This window comes from Ambystoma mexicanum, chromosome 9, assembly GCF_040938575.1.
Source record: "Ambystoma mexicanum isolate Mex_15411 chromosome 9, UKY_AmexF1_1, whole genome shotgun sequence".
NCBI lineage: Eukaryota > Metazoa > Chordata > Amphibia > Caudata > Ambystomatidae > Ambystoma > Ambystoma mexicanum.
In genome coordinates, this window is record NC_090931.1 from 1,155,133,421 (window position 1) to 1,155,151,695 (window position 18,275).

General features: G+C 45.6%; 1 long non-coding RNA gene across 1 annotated transcript in view; it reads right to left on the minus strand.

Annotated features, from left to right (window-relative positions):
- Positions 1–6,115: 6,115 nt before the first annotated feature.
- Positions 6,116–18,275, minus strand: part of LOC138489787 (uncharacterized) — a 142,124-nt gene continuing 129,964 nt past the window's right edge. The window contains exon 2 of the long non-coding RNA XR_011274903.1: positions 6,116–6,266. This is a non-coding gene — a long non-coding RNA (uncharacterized lncRNA). The remainder of the gene's footprint in view (positions 6,267–18,275) is intronic.

The following is an 18,275-nucleotide window of genomic DNA, read 5'->3' on the forward strand; positions in this document are numbered from 1 at the left end:
CCCCATTCCCCAGTCCCGTAGGACTCTATGGGAATGGAGAACACGGAAGCACCACCACCATTAATAACGGTGCCGGTGCTTTTGTGACGGTCTGGTTACTGTGGCCGCTGTGTCGAATATTAGCAAAATTGCTGGAAAAAAAACAATGCTTTCCTGCCCCCCCAGGCCCTAACAAAGTGACCCCCTCATCTCTGCCAGCTCAACCCACTCCCCAGAATGCCTCCTCTCCTGTTTTCTCCATTTCCAGCACAACAAATGTTGTTTCTGTGACGCATTTTGCTTTGAGATGTTGGCTATTTGAGGCTATCGCCGAGGCTACAGAAAGCTTTGTGTTACAAACTCAGTGCCTAGACACCCTCCAACTCCCAAATTTCACTTTGTACTCTCTAGCCATCCCCACCTATAGCCTGATGGCATTTGCATGTTTGTGTACCAGCAAATAGCTTTTTTGCTGCATTTCATTCTACCATATTCTCGGCTATAGCGCGGATATCTCTCGCTTCGAGAGAAAAACAAGATGGTGGTCATTTAATTTCTATAAAAAAACAGTTTCAGGTAAATCCATGAGATATATCTTCTGTCAAATATTTAAATAATTTGCTATCTGCCCTGCACTTCTCCCTTCTTTCCTCACCCTTAGCTATCTGCTCACTCGCAATGGCAAAAATGCGTACATTCTAATTAATTGAACAAAGTAAAAGCTCCAATGAGCGGCCTAATTCTCTAGCTTCTGAAAATAACATCTTCTAGTGAGTCCTAATCCAAAATGCCAGAACCCTTGCTACCACATCACACAGCCCTTACGTTACTAAAGCACTACATTCTACCATTTCTCGCTTGAGGACACTTCAACTACCCTTTACTAGCGGCCAAAGGTTACTCTAAATACTTAATACACACTGTATGGTCACTACTACTAGCTACAAACTATTAAACAATGCCCTGACTCTAACCTCTAACTATAATGAGCAATGTTATAACATTGTTTCTCCTTTTTCATCGTGTAAGGCTCTATCCTGCTTTCTAATGTGTGTCAAAGCTTAACTACAAATAACACATGTGCAGCACTGCAATCAAAATGGCAAAATACTGACTGACACTAAATGACCAACTCACCTTGTTAATACAATTTGCACAGCCTAAACCCCTTTTCACAGCGGGGGTGTTGCACTTGCATCCCAACACTCCCACCTTTAGTTAATTCATGAACTAATCTCGCTTCCCTTTCCCTATATGAATCATCTTCGGGTACCCACCATTTACACACATGACATAAGCTTTCTTCGCTTCATGCATACTATTCCTGGGTACATGTCATAAAGCAACATCACCATCCCCTGCAAGATCTACCCAGTGTTCTACATAATTCTCAGCGTCAAGTGGGGGTAAGAAAGAGTCCCAAGGGACCAACTGGCTCTCCTATCCTTACCATCTTGTGCTCTTTTTCACAATTCCATTTCTTTGTTTGAGTGTACACATGGGAATGGCCTTACCTGTTGTGAGGGTTAGACACATCATAATTTCTCCTTTGGGTAATGTCTTGAAGCAGCATCATAGAACAACCTGACAGTAAAGGCACACAATGATTAAAAGGGCAATGATGAGAACTAGCACTTTTTTGGCTAGGCGCAACCAGGAAGGTTCCTATGAAAATAACAAATCAAGCCAATCTTCCGCCCTATTCCTTTTCCATGGCAATACACGCATTCTTCAGGGTCCCTATGGCATGGGTCAGGGAGCCGGTCTGAAAAGTTGGGGGTATTTAGTTGCAACAGGAGCGTGCTATATTCTTTCACCCCCACACCCCTCATGGCCGTGAGGAGTTCCAAAATGTAACTGTTCTGGAGTGTCATCAACCATATGGCCTGCAACTTCTCCTTGATCGAGTTGAGGATATGCTCCTTTTCATTCACTATCTGCAGCATATCCCATCTGGTTATTTGCAACGATTTGGAGTTTGATGCAGTGTGGATTCCTGCATCAAGCAAGGATGTGAAAAAGCTCTCTTTCCTAGTGAATAAGGGAAATTGATCTGGTATTTCCTTAAGCTTGTCGGCGGATTCTTGAGCAATCTAGTTCGAACATTTATAGGGAGGGGAGCTCATTGATCGATGGGTAGGCTGGTGGGGAGGGGGCACAGTTGTAACTGAGGGTGGCTGTGTTACATTTATGATGGTGAGGTGAGCATAAGGCATGATAGGAAAAGCAGAATGTAATGCTGACAGGGAGCACAGACCCTTCGAAAATGGCAGAAGGGGAGATACACAAAGTTCCTGCATACCCAGAAGAGGTCCATTAGCGCTGCAGTAACTCCAGTCAAGTCTGGTGCATACAATTGCCCCTGAAACACAAGGAGAAACACCTAAGTATCTTTACTTTAGTAGGTTGTTCATTCATTTGTATCCAGGTAAGCTTTGACACGTATTTATTCCATACATCATAAGTACTCTCGTTTACGTACACCACTACTTCTTCCAAGAACCCCAGTAGTGCCCTCCTGTGCAGCTCACCATCACCTCCTGTTATTGGGAACACAGCACATCCAATTTTAGTTGCGGTCTGTGTTTCAGAACACCCACTGTTCACTGCTTGTAGCACAGGAATCCTTTGACTTTGCTCTTCCAACCTCCTGCATTTGCATAAACCACAAGTTATCCGTGTCAGGGTGATGCACATCTGAAACAGTGTCAAAGAGAACCCCTTTATTCTCAGTGTCACTATATTCATTTTCTGCATATCCTCTTTATGCGACCCCACCATATAACCCTCACCAAAAGAAAGGAAAGAAAGAGGGAGAGAGAGAGAGACATGCTATGCACAACATCATATTCTTGTGATGCGCTGCTTGTGGAGGCTGCAAAAACGAGTCAGTATTTCTTCATCCAAGGGGATGCAGTCCTTGCATAAAGGCCAATAATAGGTGAATTAAACTCATCTTTTAGTGATTTCCCTCCTGTGTCTCATGAGGAGGGTCAGTGCTGGTGTCCTTCCTGACGTCAGTGAGATTGATCCAGTGTTTATGTCTGTCAACTTTCACTGCATAAAATCTAGCGTAAACTATTTTGTAGGGTCCAAGGAAGCACTGGTCATTCAATTTTCCGACAAATCAGCGCACTAACACTGAATGTGCTGGGTAGAGATGAGGTTGCTGCAGAGATGTCGGGTCTAGATGCTCCTTGACATTGGGGACATACCAGTCCTCCTGGATATCTGCAGCAATATATTGCTTAGATGTATTAGTAGGATAGTTCAATTGCTTTGTCTCAAAATTAGGTCAGTGGGTGAAAGCAAACATCCTATTTTGACCCACAAGTCCTTTTCTTGTTATGGTGCTCGGACCTGTACTTCAATTATCTGTGTTAAAAGGGTCGAGTTATATGGTGCTGGTTGATGCACTTGCAGCACCTGCTGTAATGCTATGACAGGATATTTTTTATGTTTGGTACTTTTAAGTATGCTGCTTCCTTCGCTGCTTTGTCTGCTGCATCATTACTGTAAGAACTTGGGTCTGTTATGCGTGTGGGCCTTGCATTTTTACCACAGCAACTACTGAGGGACCTGTCAATGCATCTATCAATGTAGCTAACAATGCTGCATGTTGCACAGGTGCTCCATCTTTTTATACCCGTTCCTGCGCCATCTGGACAATCCTAAATGCACGTTGGAGGTAACATATGCAGGGTCCGAATAAATGGTAACTAGTGTGCATTTTGAAATGTTCAATGCTTCTGTGAGCGCTATGAGCTTGGCTGCTTGTGCGGAAATAGTGTTCAGGAAGTCTCTATTTTATCATGCCTTCATACTACCCATAAACACGGCTCACTATATACTGCACCAGTGCGTCTCTTTCCCATTGCTTGATAAATCACTGATGGCCGATCAACAAAAAGCACCACCCCCTCTTCAAGTGCATCCTCTATAACCTTTGTGATGTCATCTTCACAATCTTCAAATGTCACACAATCGTGTACATCTTCACCTGGCTGTACAGGTTCTGCAATGAATGTCTCTCGGTTCACTGTGTGACACATGACAATGTGATTTGAAGAGGTAGACAATATAACCTCATAGCCAGGCAATGTGTGTGTTGAGGGTTGATATGGACCTCTCGAAAATAGCATAAACTGCGTGTTCTACATATAAAGTTACTGGGCAGCCCATGGTGATTATCGAACATTTTGATAATAAGGTGATGGGCCGCCTATCTAAGTGAAAGACAGAGAGAGGTTGTCCCTATCTAAGCTACTTCTAAAATTGTATTGTTTCCCAATTGGTCTCATATCTTTCTTTATTCGTGTCAGTTGTACCAATAATTACTAAAAACAAAGACAAAAAAAGGATTTTTTCTAAATTAAAAAAAAAAGAAAAAAAGAGTAAATAAATCATTGCCAAAGAGATTGCAAGTAAGGGAAAGCCTTCACTTGTAAATCTATTATCCCGGTCATTTAGCCTGGGGAATGTTTGTAAGGTTCATGCATTCATTAATATAGTCTACCAGTTTCAGTGGAATTTAGACCAGTGTTACTATCTTTGTCAGGATGGTCAGTTTGAGTAGAGATCAAGAACCACCTTGGTTGTGTAAGCTATCGGCCATGCAGCTGTCCCATGGCATAGGTTGCTTTGTGGTCTGGGTGTAGCACTCTCTTTAGTGCACACAGTAAAATTATAGGTACCAATGGTGCTATATTAGGATGATCTCAAATCATTTTGAGGCTTTTATACATATAATGGCGCTTTGTTTCATAATGCTACTGCATTCATTATTGTAATATGAGAGTGTGTCTGCTGTTAAGAGGAAATACAGCACGGGATCATGGGGGGCAGTGTCCTATGTCCACATCTATTGGTGTCTAGACTTCATTTTGAGAACATTAATAAAGGCACACACAACATCTGCATCTGTATGTCTTACCAGCGCTCCACGGTCAGTGGTACTTTTTGTTGTTGTTCTATTCTTGCAGGAGGTGTGGTATGTTAGTTCAACGTCAGGTCTTTCTGATTGGGTGCCTTTTGCTGCTCCCTTGCTGGTTGCACATACAGAAGCAAACAATTGGAGGAACACGTTTTACTATTGGGGTCTGTGATCATCATCTGGAACCTTTTACTGGCTGTGATGTAATATTTGCACTAATCATGAGGCAGCTATCTCCTGCCTTCAATTTTAATGTAGCGCATGCTATGAACTTACCTTGCCTCCATGCACATCCGACTTGTTCAGTCTGATCTGCTCATCTGATGTGAGGAGGGACGATCGGAACAAGTGTGTACTTGTAACCATGGGCATGTAGTATAATTTATCGTATTTTGGAGTGCAGCGCCACTGCATGGGATCACATTATTGCTATAATGTGGCACACATATAGCCAGCCAGATGTTGCCAGTGTAACATATGGATATGCAAATGAAGACTTTTTTGTTTTTGTTTTTCTCTTCTCTCACTTGAAATGCCTCATTCACAGGAGACCACATTAGTTATCTAATTGACTAACTTAATTAACAAATACTAACACTAATTCTAACTAAATAACATTATAATGTGCTCTCGATGTGGAAAGAGAGGCAGAAGGGATGTGATCTGAGAGTCATTTTTAAACATGCACTTTTCTCCGATTTTCTCTGGCTGCATTAAAATGTGAAGGACAGAAAGGCAGCAGGAAACAGAAACAGAAACAGTTATTACAATATGAAGATCCCATTGTTTGTGAAACAGGGGTGGCAACCCAATACACTTTCTGTTAATATGATTGGAGGGAAGTATATCTGAAGACAGGCTGCGCAAGCAACAGGGCTTTGCTGGACGAGCTCTGACAGAATTATAGTTCACTTTTACGGAGCTGCTGTGAGATCGCCTTTGCTGGGCTGCTGGGAGGAGTCGTTCCAGCTGCACTGTTGTACTTCAGAGACTGGGGGTTCCTGGTCACTTGGCACCGGCTTGAGAACTGCAGATTGCAGATTGAACTGCATGTTCTCGCTGTGCGCTTTAAAAAGAAAATCCCGGGCCCATTCATCAGAGGCCACGAGCCAAGGGAGATCGCGTGTGGGAGAACTACAGATAGTGAATGGAGATTATTGTGACTGCTGTACAAATGACCTAATATATATCAGGCAGGCAGAGTAGAAAAAAAAGGAATCCCCTGTGTTTAATTGACACTTTATAATGTTGCGAAATGAATATTGTTCTTTTGCTGCATGTTTTCCTTTTTCTCTTTGTTACAGATGATGCAAAGTGAATCTCGTTCCGCTGCTGTACATTTTTCTGTTTATTTCTGTAAAAAAAACAAGGGTAAGATGGTGTTCTGAAATGCAACTGTTTATAAAACACAAAAATACATGAAGGCAGACGTGTAGTGTGTTTTTGTCTTTCTCTTTTCTTAGTGCATCTGGAATAGCACTTGTGATATGGGGAAGATTTTGAGGTAGTGCATTTGTTATTTTTCCCGTATAGATAAAACAACAAAAAGAATAAGTTGTCTAAAAGTAAGAATTAGCAATTATAAATAGCTGTGTGCGTGATTCCACTCAGTGTATGTGTGTGTTTTTTCTGAGTGGAATATAATACAATAGTTATTGCTGAGCGAACATGAATCAGCAAAAAGAGGCCTATGGAAACTTAATATCACTAATGTAAATAAATTAGTGATAATACCAAATGTTATTGTGAATACTTTATGGAAACATAGTTCACCTGTGTATTTAAATCAGTGATAACAGCCGTAGGTGGCACTCTATATGAAAATGTGGTGTTTCTGAATAATGTAGGTCTGAGGCCTCTAGAGATCACACGAACAGTCTAAACAAAAGAAGGGGGTTTTGTATGTTGGGGCCACAAATAAAACAAAGAAATGATGCCACCTGTCAAAGAGCGCATTACATTCAAAATACTTACCACTGCACACAAATGTATCAACCTGTCTGCACCCTCATACCTGTCTGACACGCTAGCCAGATCACACTCCACCAGACCAACCAGGCAATGCCACTCCAACCAACTTATGGTCCCACGCATCAAACCAGTCAGAGCAGGTGGAATAAGCTTCCCCTACATTGCCCCTAAGCTATGGAACGCACTACCCAGCACGCTCAGAGCAGAAACCTCTCTCACTGCCTTCCAAAAAACTAGCCTGTTTAACTAATTCACCTTCCTCGTGTAGCTTACTCTTTCCTCCTCCTCTCCTCTCTTCTCCTCCTCTCCAGTAACTATTGTTCCTCCTTTGCAACTAAGTAATGACTTCACTGTATGTACAACAAGTCATGTTTATATCTGTAACAAGCGCCATGATGCCCTCTGGGCTGCCTGTGCGCTAAACAAATGTGAATAAATAAATAAATAAATAAATAAATAAATAAATGCTCACCAAAATACCACCAACAAAAAGTATACCATTATAAAGCCAAAACCAATCTAAATGCAAGGAGTAGTCATTGCCAAATTACCATTATTTTTGGCGGTAAGAAAATACCGCCAGGCACCAAATCTACACAAAATACCCTACATATTTATGGTGCGTTGCAGGCTAGGAAAGTGATCATAGAGCACCTACTGGGCGTGGCAAGTGTGTCTCACACTGCCATCTGTACATTAAAGGGAACTCATTTCATAATAGCAGTGTGTCAATAAAAACGAATTTCAGAATGTCTCAAATGGAAGCCACATTCCCAGAGCTAGTGCAATATTTTGAGGCAAAGTTATATGTACATGGGACATGGTCATCGAACAGTGCTTCAGAATGGCATGACCGCATTCATGGTGAAGTGCAGAAAAAAAAATTAGACAATATTTTTGCAGAAGGCAGCATAATTCAGGTCTGCCTTCTAAGGTTGTTAAATGCAGCCGATAAACATGCAGAGAAAGATTGTTTGATAGGGCTATGCACCAAGATCTGGTTTATTTTGAATAGGCGGGGGCATTACCGACTCAGGTAATGCCCCAGGGCCCATAGTTAACGAAGGCCCGGGGCATTACCTGGGTCGGTAATGCCCCGTTTTGAGGGTCATATAGCTATTAGTATCCCAGCCCGCAATATCTGCATGATCGGGGCACTAAAAGCATTTTCTACTGTCCCAAAACATGTTTCGGGACAGAAAAAAAACTAAAACAAAAAACGACCAATAAAATGGCCACGTAGTCCGTTTTCCCTTTCCTTGGTGGCCATCGGGAGCGGACGCGCTGGGAACAGAATTGTTTCCAGCACGTCCGCTCCCGAAAAAAAGGAGAAGATGGTAGGTGGGGTTGGGAGGGTGGAAGGGAGGGGAGAAAAAATGAAAAAAATAAAAAAGTACCTTCGTCCCAGGTGGGGGGCGATGGAAGCCTCCAGCTGTATGGAGGCGCAGAGTGGGGATGGCCCCGCTCCGAGTCTCCACATGGCTGGAGGCTGCCATCATCCCACACCAGGGACAAAGGAGCAAGAAGGTAAGTGGGGTGGGGTGGGGAGGGCAGGGAGGAGGGAAGAAAGGAGAGAGAAAACAAACAAAAAAAACTTACCTGAGTCCCCGGCGGAGGGTGAAGGCAGCCTCTCAGCTGTGGGGAGGCTCGGAGTGGGGATGGCCCACTTCGAGCTTCCTCATTGGCTGAGGGGATGCCACGCCCCCCACCGTAGACCAGGAGGCTGAAATCCCAGCCAATTCTTGGCCGGGTAACGACCCGGCGAGAGTCAGTCAGAATACGTGTTGCATTCTGCTTGACTCTCGCTGGGTACTAAAAAAATATCAACAATGTACCTCTGCCATATATTTAGGTGTTGTGTAAAAGGATTATTGTCATATATGCTGTCTTCCTCAATAACATTTACATATAATTTGGCAAGGCTTGCAGCACATTTTGCTTCCATCACCATGCCTGAGGCTTGTTGGTAAAACAGTTAGTTGTACACAAAGACATTTTTGGTAAGTGCAATTTCAGTGAATTGCAAAATAAGTTGAACTGGAACTTGTGGAGGTGGTATGCATTTTTCAAGGACATTCTGAAACACTATTAGTGTTTCCTGTTTTGGAATCTTTGTGTACAGAGACTCAATATCTAGAGTAACCAACCATTATACAGTAGTGTCAAAGGATTTTTGATTAAGGAGTGGGAGCATAGATGTAGTGTCTTTCACGTAGGACCTGCTCTTGGGCACTTCTCCTTTAAGAAAAAAGTCTGAGAACTGTGGGAGTGGTTCTAGGAGTGAAACTAGTAGATAGATTCACCAAATAAAATTGATATATTTAGGGCATTAGTGTGGTTAACGTGCTCAGCACTAAAGGCCCCTTTTGTCTGTTTTACAAAGAACCCATCCTCCCAGTATAGGCTTTGCTTCCCATGGTCTTGTCCTTCACTCTGTGAAGTTGCTTGCTGATGCTGACCTTCTAGAGAGGGATCCTCTCTCTGTCCCCTACTGAAGTCTGTCCCTTGGTGTCCACCTTCTGCAGGCACAGTCTGCAGCTCAGGATGGTCTCTTGGATCCAGATCTTCCAGACAGTGTTGGGTCTCCTCCACTTCTGACTCATCAGAAAGGTTCCATGTGTTAATATCCCCGCAAAAATATTGCAATACAAAAATATTGCCATATTTTTGCTGCTCTATTGACCCATGGACCCTGTGGGGGACACCCCCGCAACTCCCACATTATTTTAAAATGTGTGGGGGGACACCCCCTCAACCCCCGCTCCCACAAATTATCCCCCCAAAATATTGCCTATGGCGAGACAATCGGCCATATGTACGGTGATATTTTTGGTGGGGATATTTTGTAGGGATACCATCAGAAGATGATTCTTCTGGGGATTCTTCTGTCACCAATTCAGCCTCAGCTGGTGTGGGTCCACAGGGGTGACCTTTAGGTCTTCTACATGAACCTTTTTTCTTGAGGAACTTTTGGTCTTGGGTCCCTTATTTCCTTTGGCAACGCTAGGTTTCCCCTTTGGTCTCAGTTGCAAGGTGTGTGTTAAGCCTACCTTACTTTCCTGGTTAGCTCTTTTCTCTTCTTAGAAGGAGGCTTTGGGGTGCTGGAAACTACACCCAGGACCTTCAAGCCATTGCCAAGAGTACCCTACCTAGCACTTCAGACTGAACACTCACATTAATCTTAACAGTCATCTCATTACATGTAATGATAGCTGGCAGTATGGGACACATTTGGACTGGACATCCTGCTAACTTGGTAAGCATTTTGGGAGCCTTAGCAACTTCCTCAGATTGAAAGAAACATGCATCTACCAAAGTTATACTGACCCCAGTGTCTCTAATGGCAGGGGTGTCCTGACCATTTACAAGTACACTGTCTTTATAATGCTCTTTTGCTCTTTAGTGTTATCAGGAATGGAATTATAGACCTCAATAATATGTTGTTCCCACAGTCCCAGAGATACGAAAGAAACTCTTCCCTGAACACCAATGGGTTCTTCAGCTTTAGGATGAAAGCTAGCCACTGTCATTGGAATATCCACACGATGTGGGAATGCTAAACTGACAGAGGGGATCCCTGAAGGTTTACCTTTACATCTGATATTTCCTTTCACAAGGTCATCAGACACACAATCCACACATTTCCCAAATGACCTTTGAAATGGGGTTTTCTGATAAACTCCCTCTGGTTTGGGGCCAGAGGTGTCACTAGGCCTATAAGGTTGTTTATGGGGAAATTTGTTTCACTAGCCCTATACGGTTGTTTATGGGGATATTTACCCTTGATTTGTTTGTGGCCCTCTTTTGGTGAAGGATTTCTGGAAAGATCCTTCTCATCCATCTTATGCTTCTTCCCATCCTCTTTCTCATGAGTAGCCCCAGAATCCTTGTGAGTAGCTCTGTTCGCCACTCACAAGTCAGAAACTACTGCTAACTTCTTGGGGTCCAGTTCCTTAGAGTCAGCAAGGTGCTGTCTCAGCTCTAGGGAACAGGCATCAAAAATACTTCACAGCATGAGGAGACACCTATTGCCTTCATAAGAGCTCACCTCATAGCCCTTAATCCACCCATCTAACAAGTTGCCATATCTCTTCCTGTGGTCCCCAAACCTTTTTAGGTATTGGGAAGGGGTCTTCCCAAACCTGGCTATGAGAGCAGTTTTACCAACTGGTAATCTTGTCTAACAACACCATTCAACTCAATCACAGCATTACAGCCATTCTGGGGAGCCTAGAGATTACCCATGGAGCAAACTCACTTTCACAAATACCTTGCACCTTACATGTAAATTCAAATGTAGTGTGCCAATCAGGAATATCAGTTTTTTGCATCATACAAGCTCACCAAATCTTTGGGGCAGTGGTCGAAGTGTACGAAAATAAGTAGTGGAACTATGTTCCCTGGTGCCTGCACCCACTCCCCAAAAACCCCATCACCACGTCCCCTCCCACACACAATACAACCCCCCAAACACTTGCACTTACTGTTTAAGGGAACGTTCAGTACGGTGCACTGAAAGTGCAGGTTTCAACTGCTTACTACACTTTTATTTTAAAACGAAACCATTCCGGAACGGTTTCTTTTTAAAATAAAAGTATAGGAGCTGTAAAAGGTAATTTTAAAAAGTTGAGGAGCACCGCTCCCGACCGCTCCTGCTCACTTCGACCACTGCTTTGGGGAGACGAGGCTCCTAATCCTGGAGTGGCCTGGCAAAGAGGACTCTTGAACAGAGGTGAAATCAAGGGACAACTTGTTCATGTCTAGCTCATGCTGCATCTCTTTTTCCCTTAGTTGCAATTCCTTCCTCATTTCTTTGTCTCTCATTTCAGACTAAATCTCCAGCTTCCTAAATTCAAGCTGCATTTTCATTTTCTCTATTTCTAGAGCAAGATCAGCTGACATGTTAGACATAGATAGGGATAAGGTAAGTGGATTGGAAGGTGGATCAAGAATCACATTAACATCCATATCATCATCTGCCTCACTTTCTGGAAGTTGGGGCTAAGGGTTAAACTTTGACCATCATTATTTTCTAGATCAATTCTGGGAGTAGGGTTTACAGGCCTACTCACAGTTTAGTAATCCAACAAGCTTTGGATTAACTCATCTTTTTTCCCTTTAGTACTAAGAGATTTACCTTTACACATGTATTTCAGTTTTTCAACAGTAAGAGATATAAGAGCTTCTGCCTTATAGTCTTCCATAGTGGACATGGTTTAGTACTTTAAAGTATAATAACCTTGAGGATGGATTCTTTGAAGTACAACACAAGCAGAAGTTAATGTAATCCAACCTACACAAATCCCACCAGCTGTAACACCAGTGTTAGGGGAGTTTTCCTAATGTCCCACCTGGAGGTAAGACTTTATTAGGCTATTCCACTGGTTTGTAGACCCCCAACTCTTAGGGGCCGATTCATGGAACAAACGTGCGGCGAAAATCTATGCGCAAGCAGGCGCAAGGTAGCGCAAGCGCGAGAAACGCAGCGCATGCGCACGTGTGCGATGCAAGGAAGACGCTGCGCGTGTTTCCCGCTGTCCGTGCGCCCAATCCAGCCATGGCGCACGCAGTCATACACGGCGTGCGCTACGCGCACAGCAAAAGCGCACATAGCGCGGCGCACACAACCAAAGTGGGCGGAACAGTGGGCGTAACATGCGGAATGGGGAATAACGCGTGAAAAAGAAGGCGTAACTGGGGAAGTACTGCAGGGAACTACACGGAACGCCCACACGCACGCGAAAAACCCATATTCATGGATTCGAATATGGGAAACCCGCGCAAAAGACGCACACAGGCGTCAACGCGTCCGCCACACGAAGGCAGGCGGAAGCGCCCCCGCGCACAGTAAAAAAGCGCGCGCAAACAACAAACACATATATACAGCTACGATGAATGCCCCATTTGTCGCAGCACTGATCGTGGGACACCGCAGGAGGAGGAGAATAGTCAGGGCATGCATTTTCGCACCACGGACCAGCCTTTTTGGGATGCCTGATGACCAGGTCTATGGCAGGTATAGGTTTCCACCCCACCTTGACCTGGTCAGGGAGTGGGAAGATGACCTTACATCCCCCACCCTTTGCTCCCAAGCATTGAGCCCCTTGGAGAAGCTGCTCAATGTCCTGCATTTTTTGGCCACTGGGTCATTTCAGCGGACTACTGCCATAGTGGGGGGGTTCTCACAGGCCACGCAGTCACGCTGCCTACACCAGGTACTGGCAATCATGACAGCGCGCCCCTCAGTCCGCAGGCACATATACATGCCCAGAACACCCGCAGAAAGGCAGGCCGTTGTCCTGGATTTTTTCAGGGTGGCACACTTCCCCAAAGTGCTTGGTGCCATAGATTGCACCCATGTGGCCCTACGTCCACCTAGGGCCACTGAGCACATCTACCGAAACCGCAAGAACTGGCATTCCATCAATGTACAGGTGGTATGCGATGCAAAGGGAATCATCACCTCTGTCTATGCAAACTACCCTGGCTCCACCCATGACAGTTTCATATACAGAATGTCTGCCCTGAGCCGGGCCCTGGAAGCTGGGCAGCATGGCGACACATGGCTCCTAGGTGAGTACAAATGCCCTTGCACATGCATGCATGTCACACACACAAATAAACAAACCCCAATAATCACAACCATTTACACCTCCCCAGGGGACAGTGCCTACCCTCTGAACAACCATATGATGACGCCAATCCGGAACCCCACCACACCACCCCAGGTAAGATACAACGCCACCCATATTGCAACCAAGGCCATAGTGGAGCACACATTCGGAGTGCTCAAGTCACGTTTCCGCTCTGGCGGGCAGCTACTCTATGCACCACCAGTAGTGTGCAGGATCATTGTGGCAGCATGTGTCCTGCACAATGTTGCAACACGGCAGGGCGTCCCGGTGGACATGGTGGTGCCCCCACATCCCCAACCACAGGCACAGGCGCTGCCCATGGGAGGGGACAGGGCACGTGGTGAGGAAGCCCGGACCCAGCTTGTGGCCACATTTTTCACCTAAACTCCCACCCCTGCGGAGTGCACACAGGCCTGGCACATACCAGGTGACAATCAATGATGACAAAGAGACAGTCAACTGTCACAACCCTACCACCCTGAGATAGTTGCCATGGAAGTGCCACATTGTCTGCATCCCTAGCTACTTAAACACAAGCTATCCTGTGTGACCAAAAGGCACACATATGACATGACATGATATGGCCTATACACAAGTATTTCAAGGTGCGATGAGGCAGGGAGGGGGGAACAAGGGAAGACGGACAACGGTACTACTAGGCCAGGTGTCATTTAGATTGTGCAAGTGCAGGGGTAGAGGGAAGGGAAAAGTGCAAGGGGAAGGGGAGGGGGGGAATGCAGTACAGGGTAAGTAGACCAAAAAACAAATACATAGGCCAGCTGGTGGCAACTGCAAAGGTAAGTGCAGACAAGTGCTGGGAAGGGGGGCTGTAGGGATAGAGAGACAGTACCGCAGTGCAGGGGTTTCCAGGGAGGCAGTGCAAGTGGAGAGTGGCTGGGCCAGGGACCGAGGTCGGTGAGAGTGGCCCAGTTGCAGATCCAGTGCAGTTCCAGTGAAGAATTTTGCAAGGGAGAGGCAGAGAGAAAGCAGAAGCAAAGAGGAAGGTCTTGAGGTGCTTCCCGAACCGGAGATGGTTCTCCTCAAGTTCCAGTGAGGCAGGAAGGCTGTTCCAGAGGGAGGGGCCTGCCGCGGAGAGAGATCTATCCCCAGCTAGTTGCTTTGAGAAGCGGATGACCCTGACCTGCAAGGTGTGAATCACACACACCTGCAAAACAGGCCATGGCCATCACTGTTATGTCACTCAAACCCTCCCAAACCACAACACGACATGGCAAGCAATACCCATACACCAACACAGTAACAATAAGGTACACATTGCCATGTCCAAAATGTACAGTGGCATCAGACAATGATGCCTGACCTGGAATCAGATGAAATGACTGACCAACAACCTCCCACCCAAAATAAGTCATTTCCAAATGCATTACAAGAGTTGTAGACGTAACATAACAATGAATGGCTTTCTACATGCACATTGTGCATTGCAAAATCAACACTGCAGCTTCTGTGTGCTGTGTCCTACTCCTGCAACACACTGCTCAGCGCACAGCACAGTGAACAGCCATTGTGTGTGATGCACACCCTGAGCATCACATCTAAGCGACAGACCACATCAAAAAGCAAATTAGCCATGTACAGGATCCATAATTGGTCACAGAACATGTGCTGCAGGGACACAGTGGGCACCAGAAGGCAAACAGTGCACACCTGGATATGCAAGGGTGGTAGTACATGTAGTGCATCAGAGTGCAAGTGTGTGGGTCAGCAAGGACATGCACTCAACATATGCATGTGCAATCAAGTGACCATCAGTGTTCTCTACACATCACATGTGAACATTCACCATGTGTACACCCCAGCATGTCAAACCACAACTATCCCCTCGCACCTGAAAGGTAAACACAACACATGAACAGGCATTGATCAGCAGAACACAACATGTACATAGGATACCACCATTACAATGTCAGGGTTCCCATCACACTGCAGGGCAAGGCAACTATCAACAACAACCCCCCCATCCCTCACACATGACCATGACCCACTGAACAACTGCACCTGGGTCATGGAGCCTTCAACCCTCAATTCCACCTGGCCACAGGATCACCTTTACCCTTCGTCACCATCTCCCACCTTGTGTGTAAAAAGGTGCCTGCACCCTCAGAATCCACACTCATTTCCAAAATCACAAAATCCAAGGCATAAAAACGAACCAGAACACCCTCCAGTAGATGACTTGACGTAGCAGTACCTCACAAAGGCCAAGTACTACCACAATGATTCAACAACCAAGGTAGCACAGTAAAACAATGTCACAACAGGATGTGAACCATGTGTGGTACATAACATAGAATGATGCACCATGAACGGATGTGTACTGTCACAGGTCCCGTGTACAGGATGCTCGAGTGTCTCAAAACAACCACCCCCACCGTGTCCCGGGTGCCTGCAAGGTCAAACTCACACAGGCCCCTGAGACCCTGGTGGGGAAGGAGGTTCAGGGTTATGCAGTCGGGACAGGTGTTGGCACACTGGATAACTGGAATGAGAGGCAGGAGAGGGGAGGAGGAATGACACATGAAAGTAGGGAATGCAGGAAAATGTACTACCTGCATGAACACATACACAATCCAAACAAACCTGGACATCATTGTCATGGCCTTCTGTAGTCCAGGCTTAGGAGTGGCACGAACCAACCACCCCCTCTAGGGTTTTGGTGCCTGCAAGTTTGGGGCTTACACAGGCATCCGCAACCCCAGCGGGGAAAGAGGGTTAGGGAACGTTGCTTGGATAGGTACGGGAAGCAGGAACACCGGGTAGAGGGTACAGGGTTCAAAATTGCATAGGATTCCGGGTGATTAGGGGGAAAAAAACATACAAAATTGAATTACACATACATCCATGCATTAGTGCACCACCCAGCAAGCCTATGCAGAGCGGTTTGAAAGAAAAACAACAAGACACTTAGCTCTGGTTTTGAGTGCTGGCCTCCTGCCTGCGCACTCTCAGGTCCGGTTACAGGAGCACTGCAATGCTGCAAAGAGAGCCACGGTCAACAACCTGTACGTGCCAATTACACAAAAACACACCACCAAACATGCCCCATAGCAACAAACTACTCTACAAACAGACAATCTGGTGTAGATGCTTCGTACCCATATATAACATTACCCCTGTGATGGGTCATACACAGTCAGTGCAGTAAGTCAGCCGCCGGTGGGTGCGTGGCAAATGGAACACCAATGTGTCACAATTCACACAACATGCAATGTTCCCTGGGTAAGCAGACATACCCATATAGCAAGCCATGACTTCAGAGCAAGTTGTGTACCACCATGACCAAAACAAAGTTGGCAGTGCATTTATCATAATGTACATGGAAATGAAATGCACTGCACCGAGTATGTCCCTTGCTGTATGTCCCTGTGAGCTGCCCCTTTCCATGTCTCGGAAGGCTACATGGTTGATACAAGCGCCTCGATGGACCTTGGTGTACTGGAGGGTATGTGCCACTGTCCCTGCAGGTGTCCCAGACAACCCTACAATCAACAGCCATCAGTCCACCAACACATCTGAGCTGCACTGTATGCTTCAACACCAATATTCGTCCAAGCTCACCCTCAGTGCTGTGACTAAGCCTGCATGTGCAACTCGCCTGGTGCAAGCTTTGCTGTGTTGTGGCCCCCCTGTGCTGCTCACCTTGCCTGGAGTTCCTTGGAACACGTCAGCAGTTCTAGGATGTAGGTCTGCAATCCCTGTGCCTCTGCTTGTGCACACATGTGCATGTGGGCACCAACAAACGTGACCAGAATTCTGTCGTCCAATGGGCCATGTCTGCTGGCAAAGGTGCTCTGGAGGCTCATCCCCCTGCAGAAAGGGCATGAAACACATGATTAATGCTTCAAAGTCATCTGTGTGTGTCTCTTCAGGCATCTCATTACTTGACCATGTCAGAGAGTCACATCATAAATCACACCATCAGTCCGTCTTTTACATCCCAAGTGGTGAACACTATCTACAGAATGAATTGCAACAAGCACGTGTACAGTAAAGATAAGAAACATACTACACAATGCATAGCAATGAATGTACACATTAATCATGAAACACCCCATCTAGCAAAAGCTGAACAGTGGACAATAACACCAAAATCATCCCCACTAGGGGTGTAAACACAAGTCACACAGCACCAGACATGCCACAGATATGACAGTCCAAAGCCCTTGTGTAAAAGGTTGTGACAGCGAACCATCCTTGCAAGCCCATGGATAATGGAGGCAGGAGTGGCATATGTGAGTCAAGGACCCCAAGCAGCAAACACATACACAAGACAAGCCTGGGGGGCCCAGCTGGAACAGACAGTGGATGCCTTCAAAAGCCACAAAGCACCGCACCGTCACATGAAAGCACTATAGACAAGCAATTTTAAACTATATTAACTAATTACACTAACTATGGAAAACCTACATTACCTAATTAAATTAACTATCAAACAGAAACTTAACTAACTAAACTAAAAGAAAAATCAAAAATGGCCACATACGACCCGGGGGGAGGGGAGGCACCCAGGAGGGGGGAGGTACAGGGTGCTGCTCAACATCCACATGCGATGTTGCTGAGCCATCAGTCCACCAACACATCTGAGCTGCACTGTATGCTTCAACACCAATATTCGTCCAAGCTCACCCTCAGTGCTGTGACTAAGCCTGCATGTGCAACTCGCCTGGTGCAAGCTTTGCTGTGTTGTGGCCCCCCTGTGCTGCTCACCTTGCCTGGAGTTCCTTGTCAGCAGTTCT